The sequence below is a fragment of the Mauremys reevesii genome, linkage group 13, assembly GCF_016161935.1.
Source record: "Mauremys reevesii isolate NIE-2019 linkage group 13, ASM1616193v1, whole genome shotgun sequence".
Classification (NCBI taxonomy): Eukaryota; Metazoa; Chordata; order Testudines; family Geoemydidae; genus Mauremys; species Mauremys reevesii.
The window spans coordinates 10,557,003-10,570,688 of NC_052635.1; positions in this window are offsets into that span (position 1 = coordinate 10,557,003).

Below are 13,686 nucleotides of genomic sequence, written 5' to 3' on the forward strand. Positions count from 1 at the left end.
AGTCTATCTAATTCTTTTATACTATTTCCATCATGGCAGTATGATGGCACTATTTATAGAACTGGAATTACTTTAGATTTACACTAGTGTAAGTGAGACCAGAGTCTGGTCCTATGTTTTCCCCATTGATTCAGTGTATGAGAGAAGCTTGGGACTATTCTTAAATAGGGCCTTTTGAAATCCAGATTCATTCCAATGTGGAAAGTGAGTGTGTGGAACAAAGAAGTACTGTACACCTCTCCTTATCTTTCAGTGCCCGAGACAAGACTGAAAAAGTTGCTGATTGTGAAGGCAGTGAAATCCACTTTCAGTGATCAGAATGCTACGGTAAGATTGTGTGTGGAGCAGTGAAATATTTCAATTTTTTTCAATGATATGGGATGAATGGACATCTGGGTGGAGCTTTCATTCAGATCCAGAGGAGAGACTGCAGACTAGAGAAGGCATGTCATTCTCCTGCCTGTGTTAAATGGATCCATGTTTATAAGCCAAGGAGATCAAATCAAAAGCATAAGGACTCTCATATCCTATCTCAGGCAGAAGGGATAACAATAACTCATGTGTGACATCTCTACCCTTTCAGGTGAGGAAGGCAGTTCTTCATTTCATCCGGAGGCTGCTCAGCTCAGAAAGTGTGGAGAACTGTGCAGCATGGGATATGGTAGCACATGTTTTCAGGGAGTTCAGTGTGTCCACCAGCAAACTGGTAAGGATTGGATCCATGATCTGTATTAACATAAACAGTTCAACTTTACAGTAAGTTGTTGAAGATCTTAGCTCTGCCTGGCCCCTTTTCTACAAAGGTGGAGCTTGTGGCAATACTCTCCAAGGGCCTTTTTTCACACACACACACACACACACACACACACACACACACACACACACACACACACACACACACACACACACACACACACACACCCCTTAAGGAAGGCTGCTTGTTCTCCTCAGGCCAGATTTGCTCTCCTTTACACTGAAATCAGTAGAGTCAATCAATATTTACTCCGGAGTAAGTAAGAGCAGAATTAGGCCTGTTGATAGAATCACGCTCACTACACACGAAATGACCAAGCTGGTTGGGGCATCAAAACAAATAGAGTGGATCCCCCTGGTTCTGCATAGTCTGAATGCTTTTCCTCTGAGATAAAAAGATGAAACAGTTTTTCAAATGTAAAGAAAATTAACCCTGTTGGGGAAACTCTTTTGTGTTCAGTGAATCATTCCCTTCACTTTAGGGTTTTCCTAAGCCTGGGATCTGACCCACCAGTTAGGAGTTTCTGTTATTCTCTTCCCTTCAGATGTTTGTGCACTTCCAGTGCAATATAAAAGCAGGCATAGGTCAATGTTCAAGATGGCTTTGTAAGAGAAGGACACTGATTCTCTAGCCAGTGTCTTGCTACTAGCTAATAAGTTCTATAGAGCTGTCTCACAGCAGGGTACCACACTTCTCACCCAGGCTATTCCGGAAGAAAACACTATCCAAATCCTGTGCACTGACATCCTGCAATGTCTGGACACCTCAGTCACTGGAATGACCCAAGTAAGTGACCTGTTGCTACTGCTTTTTGAAATAGGGACGTTCTTCCTTACTTTCCTTGTACCTCCCCACAAGGAAGCTTTTTGCACAGTCAGCATAATGGAGGAACAGCATGTTAAATTCATGTCAGGGATGTGACCCCTTCATCACGGAGTAAGTGGCTCACATTAGAGAAAAGATAGAAAGCAACTGAACTGGAAGGAATCATGTTGCAGAGATCTTCTCTTCATTCTTTCCACTGTCTGAGTACAACTGCCACTTAGGTCCCCCATGAATACTTCTGACATTTAGATTTGGTGATCCTGGATTTGAACAAATGCTGGGGCTGGGACTGTGCCTTCTATAGGTCTGTAAAGTTCTGGGTGAGTCGATGGTGCCATCTAAATAGCTCCATAATGCTCTAATGCAGGGAAAGAGGATTCATCTCTGGGTGAGAGCCAAATTGCTCACCAAAGAAGGCAGAGTATTTAAAAGACAGAGTGAGGGGGCATTGGACAGGTGGAGTGAGATGATGGGGAGAGAGAGATGAGGTGATAGGTAAGGGAAGGGTCAGTGATGAATAAAAGGAGAAGCTACATGAGAGGGAGGGATTCCGACAGCAGGATACTGGAGGTGGGGGAATGGAAATAGCTGCGTACTGAACAGTCTTGCTCTTCTCTGCAGGTGTTATGGCCAAGGCTTCTCGAATATGTGGTGCCAGCTCAGTACACTGGTACTTTGAAGCCTCTCTGCAGATGCCTTAGGGAGCTGGCTGAGAAAAAGCAGCAGGAAGGAGAAGAAGCTGCTTCCCTCGACTACGGTGGACCAGGTTTATAACAGGAACTCTTTCATTTATTCTCTCCAGGCACACTATGCAATGAACAGGTTCAGTCTGCTCCAGTTCTCTCATCTGCAATGAGAAGGCTAAAATGAGGGATGGTCTTGTGATTACAACATGGCCATGGGAGGGAGCTAGGAAATGTGGGTTCTGTTCCCAGCTTGCCACCAAAATTCTGATGTGACCTTGGGGAAATCACCTGATCTTTCTCTCTCAGCTTCCCCACTTGTGAAATGAAGGAGTAATTAATGCCAACCTCATAGAGGTGCTGTGAGATGGAATTCATTCATGTCTGTCAAGCATTTTGAGAAGCTCAGACTGAAAGCACTATGGAAATGCAAATTATGATCAGCTGCATTCAACATTGGTGGACATGTTGGAAATGGCTAGGTGAATAACATCAGCAGGACTCTCTGAAAGTCTGGCAGAATTAATGATATTCTCTTTCTTTCCCTAGTGAAACTCCCTACACCCCAGGGGCTGCTGGCACGACTTCTGGTGAGTAGACCATGAGAATAGGTTTTCTGCGGAATGTGAAGTGGGACAGTTAACTATAAAAATGGGTTTTCTAGCTAGATGCTTGTAGACAGGCTGAGGAATGTGTATGATTGGATCTCTCTGTCTCTGCCCTCTCCTGAGACCCACTGTTCTGTATCTTCGTACTAGCTAGAATGCTTTCTTCTTCAGGAAGGCACTGCAGTAGAATCAACAACTCTATTGTATGGTCTCCACAGTGAGAGAGTCTGAACTATTCCCTCCTTTGGGAACAAACTGGTATTGTGCTGACCAAACTTAGCCTGTTCTTTCTGTCTCACTGACAGGTAGTAGCCTCGTCCCCTTATGCAGGAGAAGGACACGGATGTGCTGCCTTGCAGTTACTACAGGCCCTGCACCAAAATATCCATGCAGCAGTGGGTGAGACGTGGGTAGTAAAGATCCCATCTCTGGTGCAGTACATTGAAGGTAAAGTGCTAGTTAGGAGGAGTGCGGTCCATGGAGCATAGAAGGGAAGCCAGAAAATGCAGCTTCGTATCGACATGTGTTGTGCCATTCCTGTTGCAGTATGTGGGAAGAGCGGGGAATTGAAATTGGGCTTCTAGGCCCTCACTTTTCCTTCATCTGGATAACTGTGAACCACTGGGGTAAATCTAGAGTTAAACCACTGAAGCCAATTCAATCCGGGCAGAATCAGGCCAGGAAGGTTTCAGCTGAATGGAAATTTTACAGCAGTTCCCCCCACACCTTTGCTAGGTTAATGTTTGGGAAGGTGAATTACACGTGAAGCTGGAGGTTAGTGAAATATTTTGGGGTTCCATATATAGTCTGATTTTGCAAACTGAATGTTTCTGAAAATTAAACCCCATGTTTACTTTCAAGGGTGATTCAATTAAAAAACCCAGAGTTTTTCTTTCTGTAAGGAAACCTAAGCCATAAAAACTAGGTTGGCCAAGTGAGTGCCCATGTAGACTCTAGGTATTGTGGGCCTAATAATGTCTTTCAGCAATTTTACAGTGGTATGAATCTATTGACCTCCTCAGTCAGTGTAGGCTGCGTCTACACTATGGGGTTATGCAAATAACCCCAATGACGTGGCTGTGCCATTGTAGTCTCTGTGGAGTATGACAGACCCTACGTGGAGCACAAACCCGATAGGTTTCTGATGAAGGTCCAACCCCACAAAGTTCAAGTGGGTTGGATAGTCAAAAAAAGATTTAAAAAATGAGCTGTATCTTCCCTAGTTGTTGTTGCTGTACAGAGTCCCCAGTACTGCCTTGTGCCGACATTAAAGAAGGGTAGGTTAGAGCTGGACATTCAGAAACAGGGCCAGATTCTCAGCTGATGTAAATCAGTATAATTCCATTGACTTCAGTGAAGCTACACCGATTTACATCAAGTTAGGATCAAGTCCAGAATCTCTTATTATGCAGGAAAAGTTTGTATTCACATTAAACCCAGTCTTCTGATGTGCTGAACCGTTTTCTGAGATGTTAAGTACCCTCAGCTCCCATTAAAGTCAAAAGGAATGGGGAGTGCTCAGCATCTCACTCCTGGTGGGTTGACTGACCCTGAATAAAAATGCCAGCAGGGTACATAATATGATACTTTCTGTTGGTCCAGAAAAGAATGTTGGCGTAGGTCCCATTTAGCTTTGAAAGCCCAGGTATGTTACAGCTTGGCAGAGCAGGGGTTTTTGAAGGACTGATTGCAAAGGAGATTCCTGGGACGAGTCTTCTTGCTAACCTAGCTGACATCATGTTTTGCCTCCTGCTTCATAGGAAACACAGAGAATTCCTGGACCACGCGGTGGGAGCACATGCTGCTTCAGGTACAAGATGGCTTTCAGCTGTATTGTCACAGCCCTCCCTCCCCCCTCCAAATGTATCAGCTGGGGAAAATATTAATGATAAACTATTCATTATAAGCAGAGATGGTCAAACCATTTCATTTTGTTCAGTGAAAACTGGCCTTTTTTATTTTCATGGGACATTTTCAATTTTTTTTTTCACAAAACAAAACAACCCAACCCAACCGGAAAATGTTCAGTTTTTTTAAACTGAAGTTGATTTTTTGGGTTTTTTTCATTTGCTTTCCTGTTTGTCTCCTTCCCCCTGCCCCCCTAACCCTCCCCCCGGCTTTTTCAGTCACAAAGTGGAAGAGGGGAGGAAAGGCCTGGGAACGAGGGATAAAGGGAAGGAAAGGGGGAAAACAAAGAACTGAATAATGGTCATTTTTGATTTTGAAAAGCAAAATATTTTTGTTTCTTTCACTTTTCATGTGTGTGTTGAAAAATCAAGAAAACAAAAAAATTCCACTTGTTTTGTGAAATGGACTTACCATTGTTCAACCACTGGGAACAACACACAACTTAACCAGAAAACCAGCATGCTCATGGTGCTAATGCACCACTGGGGGACATCGAAAGGATTTTTTTTTCTCTTTGCCACTCAAAAGAAAATTTGCTGTGAGAAACCCCAAAAGGAAAAGAGACAAGACAGGGTTTGGTGACTGTATCTCAGGGAGAAGCCTTTCTGCTCAGAAAGAGCTCTTTGCAACCTTGTGTAAATCCAGACAAGGAACATTTTGATGGCTAGTGCTGAAAATGAAAGGAAGGGATCTAGTGACAAATATGCCCCAGAAGGTTTGCAGTTCCATTTGGGGTTGGATTACACTCTAGAGTTCCCCATTCCAGATCCAGCCTCCTTTGAAATTCTTTGGGCTAAAAAATCAAATAAGATTAGGTTTTCTTGTGAGGTTTCTATTGTTTCCTGGCTGCTGTTCAAAATTCGGGCCTGAAACAGCAAAGTGCTGAGAGTTACTAACCTCTGGCTGACTTCAATGGGAGTTGAGGGTGTGACCCTGGGTCCTTTGGGTGCCAACTGGCTGAGGCCACAGAATTCCCAGGATTCCCTGGATCTGATCTCTATATAATCAAAGGGTGTCATGTAAAGCCTTTACTGGATACCCGTGCCACACGGCTCATCATAATCATTGCACAGTGACTGGATGGATAATATATAAGGTGTTATGGTTCCATACTGAAATTGATGCTTTTAAGGTCTGAGTTGGGGCTGGTCACCAGAAAATGATAAACAAGTTTCTTTCAGGCAGGAGATGCTTATCTGCCTGAATGGCTGTATGTAGATTGAGTAATTATTCACAAGTGGATGCTAATCAATAGAGGAAAATTCTAATCAAGTGATTGTGAAGTCTCCAGAGGCGATTTGATACAAGAAAAACAAACAAAGAATAGGGGTACCCTGTTTACAAGTGAAGAGAATGGATGCTTGGAACCCTATCTGGAGGTCCAGAGGTATCCAGCACCAGGTATCCTTCACCTATTGGACGAACTGCCAGCTGGCTTGTCGTATGAATGGACGATGACCTTTGGTCTGGGTGTTTCATGCTGGGAGAGAGATTTGGGGGAGCTATCCTTTGTGAGACAGGGGAATGTTTGGTTATCTAAGTTTAAGCTCTAGAAGTGTGTTATGATTTTATTTTTACGTAATCATTTGTTTACATTTATTTTACTTGCTGCTTCTCAACTCTCTGATCTTTGTCAATTGAACTCTGCTTGTTTTCACTATAAATGTATCTAAGTGTGTGAAATGGAGCGGTGACGCTGAGGTGGAACTGTTAAGGTGGTGTGTAGCAAACCTATGAATTCTGTGAGTGTCCAGTGGAACAGGGGCTGGACATTGTGGGGCTGCAGAGAGGGCTCGGCGGTTGGACCATACCGATTGCTTATCTGTAGAAGGATAGTGGAACCTGAATGGGGTGAGAAGGGCGTGCTTGTATTTCCTGTGGCTGGCAGAGCACAGAGAAGTCTTCCTCCATGCTATGGGGAAGGTGGTAGTGAGGTACCTCACTACCCTGGAGACCCTCAGGAGGTGGCATAAAGGGTCCATAGCACTTCAGAGAAGGTGCCTGGTCCTTCATAGTCCAGGGCCCTTTGTTCAAAGTTTACTAGGCCCATCCTCCATCCACTATAAAATCACTCCTCAATGGTCAGATTTCTTGGCTCCATCTCATTCTCCAATTCACTGTCCATCTGGGTTTGGGGACTGAGAGGAATCATCAGACAAAGGTTAAAGAACAACAGCAGAGGAAGTCTGGGTTGTCGATGTTTATAGTTCTCAACAGGGAAATAACCTTCCCATGACACCTGAATATTGGAAAGTTTACAAGAGAGAACAAGGAAGAAAAAAAAAACACCAAACAAATAAACAAACAACCCCCACAACAACCCCCAAATTCTTGCAATTAACCATCTGCTATAACTCTTCTTTTACACTCAGTTCCTAAGAACATCTCTGGCGATGATAGACGACAGTGCCTGGAGCAGCCAGATAAGCCTTGAGTTGAACCAGCAGATGGCCAGCTATACCAGCCCTTCCCATGAGAAGGTTTGTTCTCTGTTAAGGCTTAGTTTCTAGTTAATTTCCCTTGAAATTCTGATTGGGGGGCTGCATAAGGCTTCTCTAAAGGCTTCATTACTTTATATTTTATTCTGCATATAAAATTTGTTTTTACTTGTTCCCTGCTCTTCTGCCCCCCTGCCCTTCCAATATTTGCTTGGACAGGCTGCTTGTCTGTGCTGCATTGGTGGTTCTCTGGCTGGGCTAGATGATGGGATGTTTCTGCAGTATGGGTGCTTGGACTTGACTATCTTGTTCTTTCCTGAGTGTTGCTGAGCTGGGTCTGTACTGACTGGCACGTTCTGTTACTGGTATCTCAGTGCTGGTTTCTTTCTTTCAGAGTTTCCTGTATAAGGCGCTAGGAACGTCCTTAGCAGTTTGTCAGGACCTGGGCCACGTTAAATCCCAGCTTCATAAATTTTTGACAACAACAGATTATATGGATGTCCCTGAGACACAGGTGAGGACTCTGTCCCTCTCCCCACTTTACCAAGTAATCCCTGAATGCTCCCTGTGGGGCTCAGCTCTGAGCTGGCCTGGGACAGATGCCATTTTGCTTCATATCCTCTTCATTGCTGTTCCACTCAGCCCCCGCTGCCCATGGGTCTGATGCCTGACTGGCGCTTTACACCGCTTCAGCTGAAAGGAATGGACTCGTGGGTTAGATCCTAACCAGTATTTTTCTTGGGTGACAGGGAGTCATTTCCATCCTCGCATTCTCTGCTGAGAGCCACTTGGACCTCACCCTGAACGCACTTCAGGAGTTTGGGGCTGCAATGAGCAAGGTTAAGATTTCTGGGTTCATCAGCCGCCTGAAGGTAAAGGATCCAGGGGCTTCTCTCCAACTTCCTCTCCCTCTAAAGCAGGGGCAGCAGCCCCGGGGTAGTGTCTGCTCTGCTCAGCTCGCATTGTCCCCCAGAGTGTGCGTTCTACGGGACGCCTGCAGTTAAGCAGAGAGGAGCACAATCTGGAGCAGGGATTCTCATGTCATATGGCTTGAGCACCCCTCCCATGCACAATGTGAGGGAACTAACTCAGTGGCTTGCATGGAAAAGCATTTAAGGTATTTTTAGCGTTTTTTTAATCCCAATTATTAGCTGGAAATGAAGAGGGGTTGCAAGCAACATGTGGCCAACCAACCTGCTTTAGGTAGACCACCAGTGGGCTACGGATGACAATTATGGAACCTGTGATTTAGAGCAGTGGTTCTCAACCTGTCCAGATTAGTGTACCCCTTTCAGGAGTCTGATTTGTCCCCAGATTTCACCTCACTTAAAAACTACTTGCTTACAAAATCAGGCATAAAATTATTAAAAATTATTAAAAAGCACATTATTACTGAAAATTGCTTATTTTCTCATTTTTACCATATAATTATAAAATAAATCAACTGGAATATAAATATTGTACTTGCATTCTTTGTAGTCTGCAGTAAAACTAGGCAAATAGCTAGATGAGTTGATAAACCCCGTGGAAGACCTATGCAGACCCTCAGGGGTACACAAGTAGCCCTGGTTGAAAACCACTGATCTAAAGGCTAGAGCAGGAGACTAGGCCTCTGGGCTTCCACTGCTGGCTCTGCCATTTACTCACTGTGCAGCCTTAGGCAAGACATTTAGCGCCTGCTCTTGTACCTACCAGTGTCAATGACTAAGCTCCCGTGTACTTCACTGCTGTAGGTTCAGCATTTTAGGCTCTCTGTGTCAAAGTTACCTAGTGGGAATGATGGAGATACTAATATCTTCACACCTCACAGTTATTATATTGCTTAAATACTTTTTGTAAGTGGTTTGAGATCTTTGGCTGAAAAGAGCTTTGCAAGTGCAAGCTGCTATTGCTGCTGTGATGAATTGCTCTGTCAGCAGCAGATGAGAATTCCAAAGCAAAAGGAATCAGAAGAATTTTCTGATTGTCTAGGACTACCACCAGGGGAAAAGAGGCAAGACTCGCAGCACCCTGATGCTGACCTACAGCAACGTGGCTGTCCATGCTCCAAAAGATCAACTTCTCTCCCGAGTAGAGGCAGACATCACAGGGAACATCCTTCTCCATTACAGAGCCAGTTGTCAGGTAAGAGCTATTGCGTGATAAGTGTCACATAACTCAAATTTAAAACTGTAATGGATGGAGTGTGAGCTGTCACATGTTGTATCATTTTTGTTGCTCTTCTTTGTATTTTCTCTAGTTTTTCTATATTCTTCTGAAATTCTGTAGACCCCAGCTACACAGTAATTCAGATGCAGTGACACTCAGGCTATTCAGAATAGCACTCTAACTCCCCTCATATGGATGTGTATCTAGCTCTATCTTTTACTACCCAAGAGAGACTAGTGCTAGCCTGTATTTAGTTGATTTGCTGTCACACTGTTTCTTGGACTCACTACTTCCCTTATCTCTTATCTGTCGTCTTGTTTGTCTGTGTGCTCTGTTATTTCTGTTCCCCAGGTGCCTGACTGCTGGTCCTGACTCTCATCTCAGTGCAACCTCTCCACGTCACTTTGCCATTCAGTTCTGCCTTGTCTAACTGAGACTCTCACTTAGGCATTGCCAAAAACAGTTGAACCAAACTGAGATCTTCCAGTAGTTCACAAATGCAAATATTACGGAGGATGGCCCCTGATATTGGCCTCTGGAAAACACCCCCTCTGGATACCTTTCCTGCCTTTTGGAAGATTTAACAATAGTGATTTCTCTCTGCTCCATATTCACCAGCCAGGACATTTTGAGATTGTCTGTTATGTGGGACTATCTACATTGCTAATAGCTGTTTTGCATTTTGTTTTTCAGGTGCTGGGCATCACTGTTGCGAACAAGGTACATTCTAAATAATCTGCCCTCAGCTCTTGCATTTTCTATACACAAGTTGCTTGTTTAAATTGCACAGAGCTTGGTTTCCTTGCTACATCAAGCAGGAGTTCTGGCTGCTCTGGTGTAAGTGGGCCTGGATTTATTTGATGAACCTGGGTTTTTTCTTCTTCTGAGGTGGGTGCAGAGCCAGAGTCCTCTACCTTCTTGGGGTCTGGGGACACCTCTCTCCTTCCTTGAGGCTAGATTTAATTCCTGATCTTTACCATCTGGACTCTAGTTCTTCTCTCAGTTTCTCATCCACATCCTCTTGTTTCTCCTTCTGGATTATGTAGGATGTGTACCTAAAATTAACACTCATCCACAATGTCATGGAGATTAGCTGTGCCATCTTGGAGACCAGAGGCTCCCAGGAGTTCGAATTCTCTTACAAACTGGAGCTCCTTGGCTACATGCTGGTGAGTGATTAGGAGCTTTGAGGACTGAAGTACATGAGAGTTTGCTGTAATGTATTGAGACTGGTTTTCCAGGGAGATGATATTTTATCCATTGGCTGTGACTGTACTACTGCAGTCTCATGAGCTACCTGCATGGCACCCAGAATGCTGGGTCCACTCTGAGCTTGGCAGGGATGCTGACATATTGTGGGCTGTAACTGGAAGGAATGGCTTGTGTCTGGTGAGTTCTCTTTCTGTCCTCTGTATAGCCTGCAGATGGCCCTATGGTCCATTTCTGAGGCAGAGAGCCTGCTGGGCACGGTGTCTGTTTATTCCAGGTCTGGCATATGGCCCTGTTTCAGGGTGTGAGAGGAAGGCCTCTCTGCCTTTCAAATCCATTTCCCATTTTTTTATGTCCCTATTCATGCATTTCAGGACTTCATTAAAAAGGAACCACTGGATTCCCTGGCATCTCCAGTTCGCTACAAGGCAATTCTTGCCATTGGACATCTGAGGTAGGCTATTTTCTGCCATATTTCCTGGCACTGTGATGCCTTCTAATTTTGTTAATTCATGAGTGTCAGGTTGGGAGCAGTCTAATGCCTGCAGGGTTTGGCTCACCAGGGCCTCCCGGGGGGGCAAGTGGGGCAATTTGCCCCAGGCCCTGGGCCCCGCAGGGGCCCCATGAGAGTTTTTCAGGGCCCCTGGAGTGGGGTCCTTCACTCCGGGGGCCCTGGAAAACTCTCACAGGGCCCAGGCCCCCGGAGCTTCTTCTGCTCCGGGTCTTTGTGGCACCGTGACGGGGGGTCCTTCCACTCCGGGACCCACCGCCAAAGTGCTGGGTGTTCGGTGGCATTCCCCGTCGCCGAAGACCCCAGGCCCCCTGAATCCTCTGGGTGGCCCTGTGGCTCACATGCTACTCACCAGCAGGACTTTAATTCTTACGGATTTGAATGTGTCCATTTGGGGGTTTGTGCTTGAAAGACACAAGATTGCAGGTTGTGGGGCATGCAGTAAAATGGAGCAGAGTTCAGATGGGGAGGGAGGTGTCTGGCTAGCTGGCAGGGGGAAGGAAGCTTGTGGGTTTCTCTAAAAAGGGGACTTGAAGTTTTAGCTTTACTTCTAGATGAGCCAATACTTAAGAGAGGTGCAAAGTGAAGGCTTGTTCGCATTTGGGGTTCTAGATTGGGACAATCTCTAGTCATTGGATCTGTTTCTTTTACTTGGAGTTGGTACTGAGTCTAATGCATGACTTTTCTCTCTATCTTTCTTCTGCCAGCAAACTCAAACCATCTCTGACCATGGAGGAAAACCGTGAGCTCCTGGATCAGTGCTTCAAAAGTTTATTTCCCCTTCCTCCCTTGGAGATGATGAAAGAGGAAGGCAAGACAGAAAAGAATGCTCTGCTTATACAAGTACGTGACAACAATTCTTCTCTGGCACCATCCACTGTATTTCTGCCCAGCAGGCATTGGGTGATGGCAGTCACACATGGCCTCCCTGGCAATGTTATGGTTAGCTTTCCCCAGCCCACACACACAAATGATCTGTGCTGAGCCTCACTCCTTCTCTTCTGGTTTCAGTCACTCTACGTGAGGTCCTTGGAAGCCCTTGGCAAGCTAATGGAGACTTTGCTGGAGGAAGAACCAACCACAGACTGGTTCCAGGAAATGTTTGAAGTGAGTAGACCATTGAACTGTGGTGGAGATTGTTTCTTGTGTTACAGCAGGGAAGAGTCAGAGATTTAGGGGGGTCAAGCTTCAGTTGTGGAGGAATTTTCCACAATGGAGTGAATTTTAGGGAGAAAGCACCAAATTCTTCCTGGGATAAGTGGGCATGTGCCCCATTGAAATCCACGGAAGCTATGCCATTTTCTGCCAGGGCTGGATTGAGACCAAGTTCTTACAATGTCGTTGACACTACTTGGAGCAGCAAGAAAATCACCACTGCAGTAGCCAAATCCAAGAGAACCAGTTGAAACTGATCAGTTCTTCTAAGAGGAATTCATGAATATTGAGTTAAGCCCTGTGTATGGAAACTCATTCAGAGGAGACTTCCTGTTCCTCAGACATGAACAGAATATCGTGAAGAGCTGAGAGGTGGGGAGTTTGATGCACCTTCAGTATAAAAATGCAGTTATAAATGGAGCCCAGCTGGGGGGACTTCTCTGCTCTTATTCAAATTAATAAAAAGAAATGCTCCTTTCTGTCATTTTGCCACTCAATGTGGGAGAAGGTGCCCAGGAAACAGACCACAGCAGCAGACATCAAACAGCATGCGATGTGCTAGACAGCTCCCATCAGACAGTCTACAGCAGACGTCACATACACGGGCCCAGATTCATCTCTCATGTAACTCCTTTGGCTTCAATCGAGCTACAGTACACCAGAGGTGAATCTGGTCCCTGGGACTTGTCTAATGGAAGAGCCCCTTAGATATACGTGTAATTCCTTTGCTACATGGAGGTCAGATGCTTTGGAGAGGGATTTTAGTGACAATTAAACCTGTTTAAGAGGAACTTTTGGGAGGGATTTTCTGGTACTAACTCTGTCCATTCTCCTGCTCTACCAACAGCTCCTAAGGACGTGGTTCAGTTCAGGGAAGGAGTGGGAGAGAGAGAGGGCCTTGCAGGCAAGCACCCAGCTGCTGACTGCCTATCAAGAGACAGTTCATAGCACAGTGAGTATAGCCGTACTCTTCCTTGAGCTGACTTCCCTGCTTACATCAGATCTGACACTCAATGCAAATGCATGAAAAACTCTTCCAGGACAGCAGCTGGGATCTCAAGGTGACTAACATCCCTCTGCTTCCGTGAGAGAGAGGTTTACACAACAATGCGGTGACCACACTGCGGGCAGACTGCAAGAAGTAGAGGGAGACAACCCCCAAACTGATGGCTTATTCTATCATTAGATTCACCAAGTCAACAACAAAAGAGCTTCCACCCTAGTTAACAAGATGCCAAACACGGTCCCCTTTTGGCATTCCAGACCTTGGCTCCCATCTAAACGTCCACGTCTTGGAAGAGGGGGGAGGGGTAGCTCAGTGGTTTGAGCGTTGGCCTGCTAAACCCAAGATTGTAAGTTCAATACTTGAAGGGGCAATTTAGGGAACTGGGATAAAAATCTGTCTGGGGATTGGTCCTGCTTTGAGCCAGGGGTTGGACTAGATGAC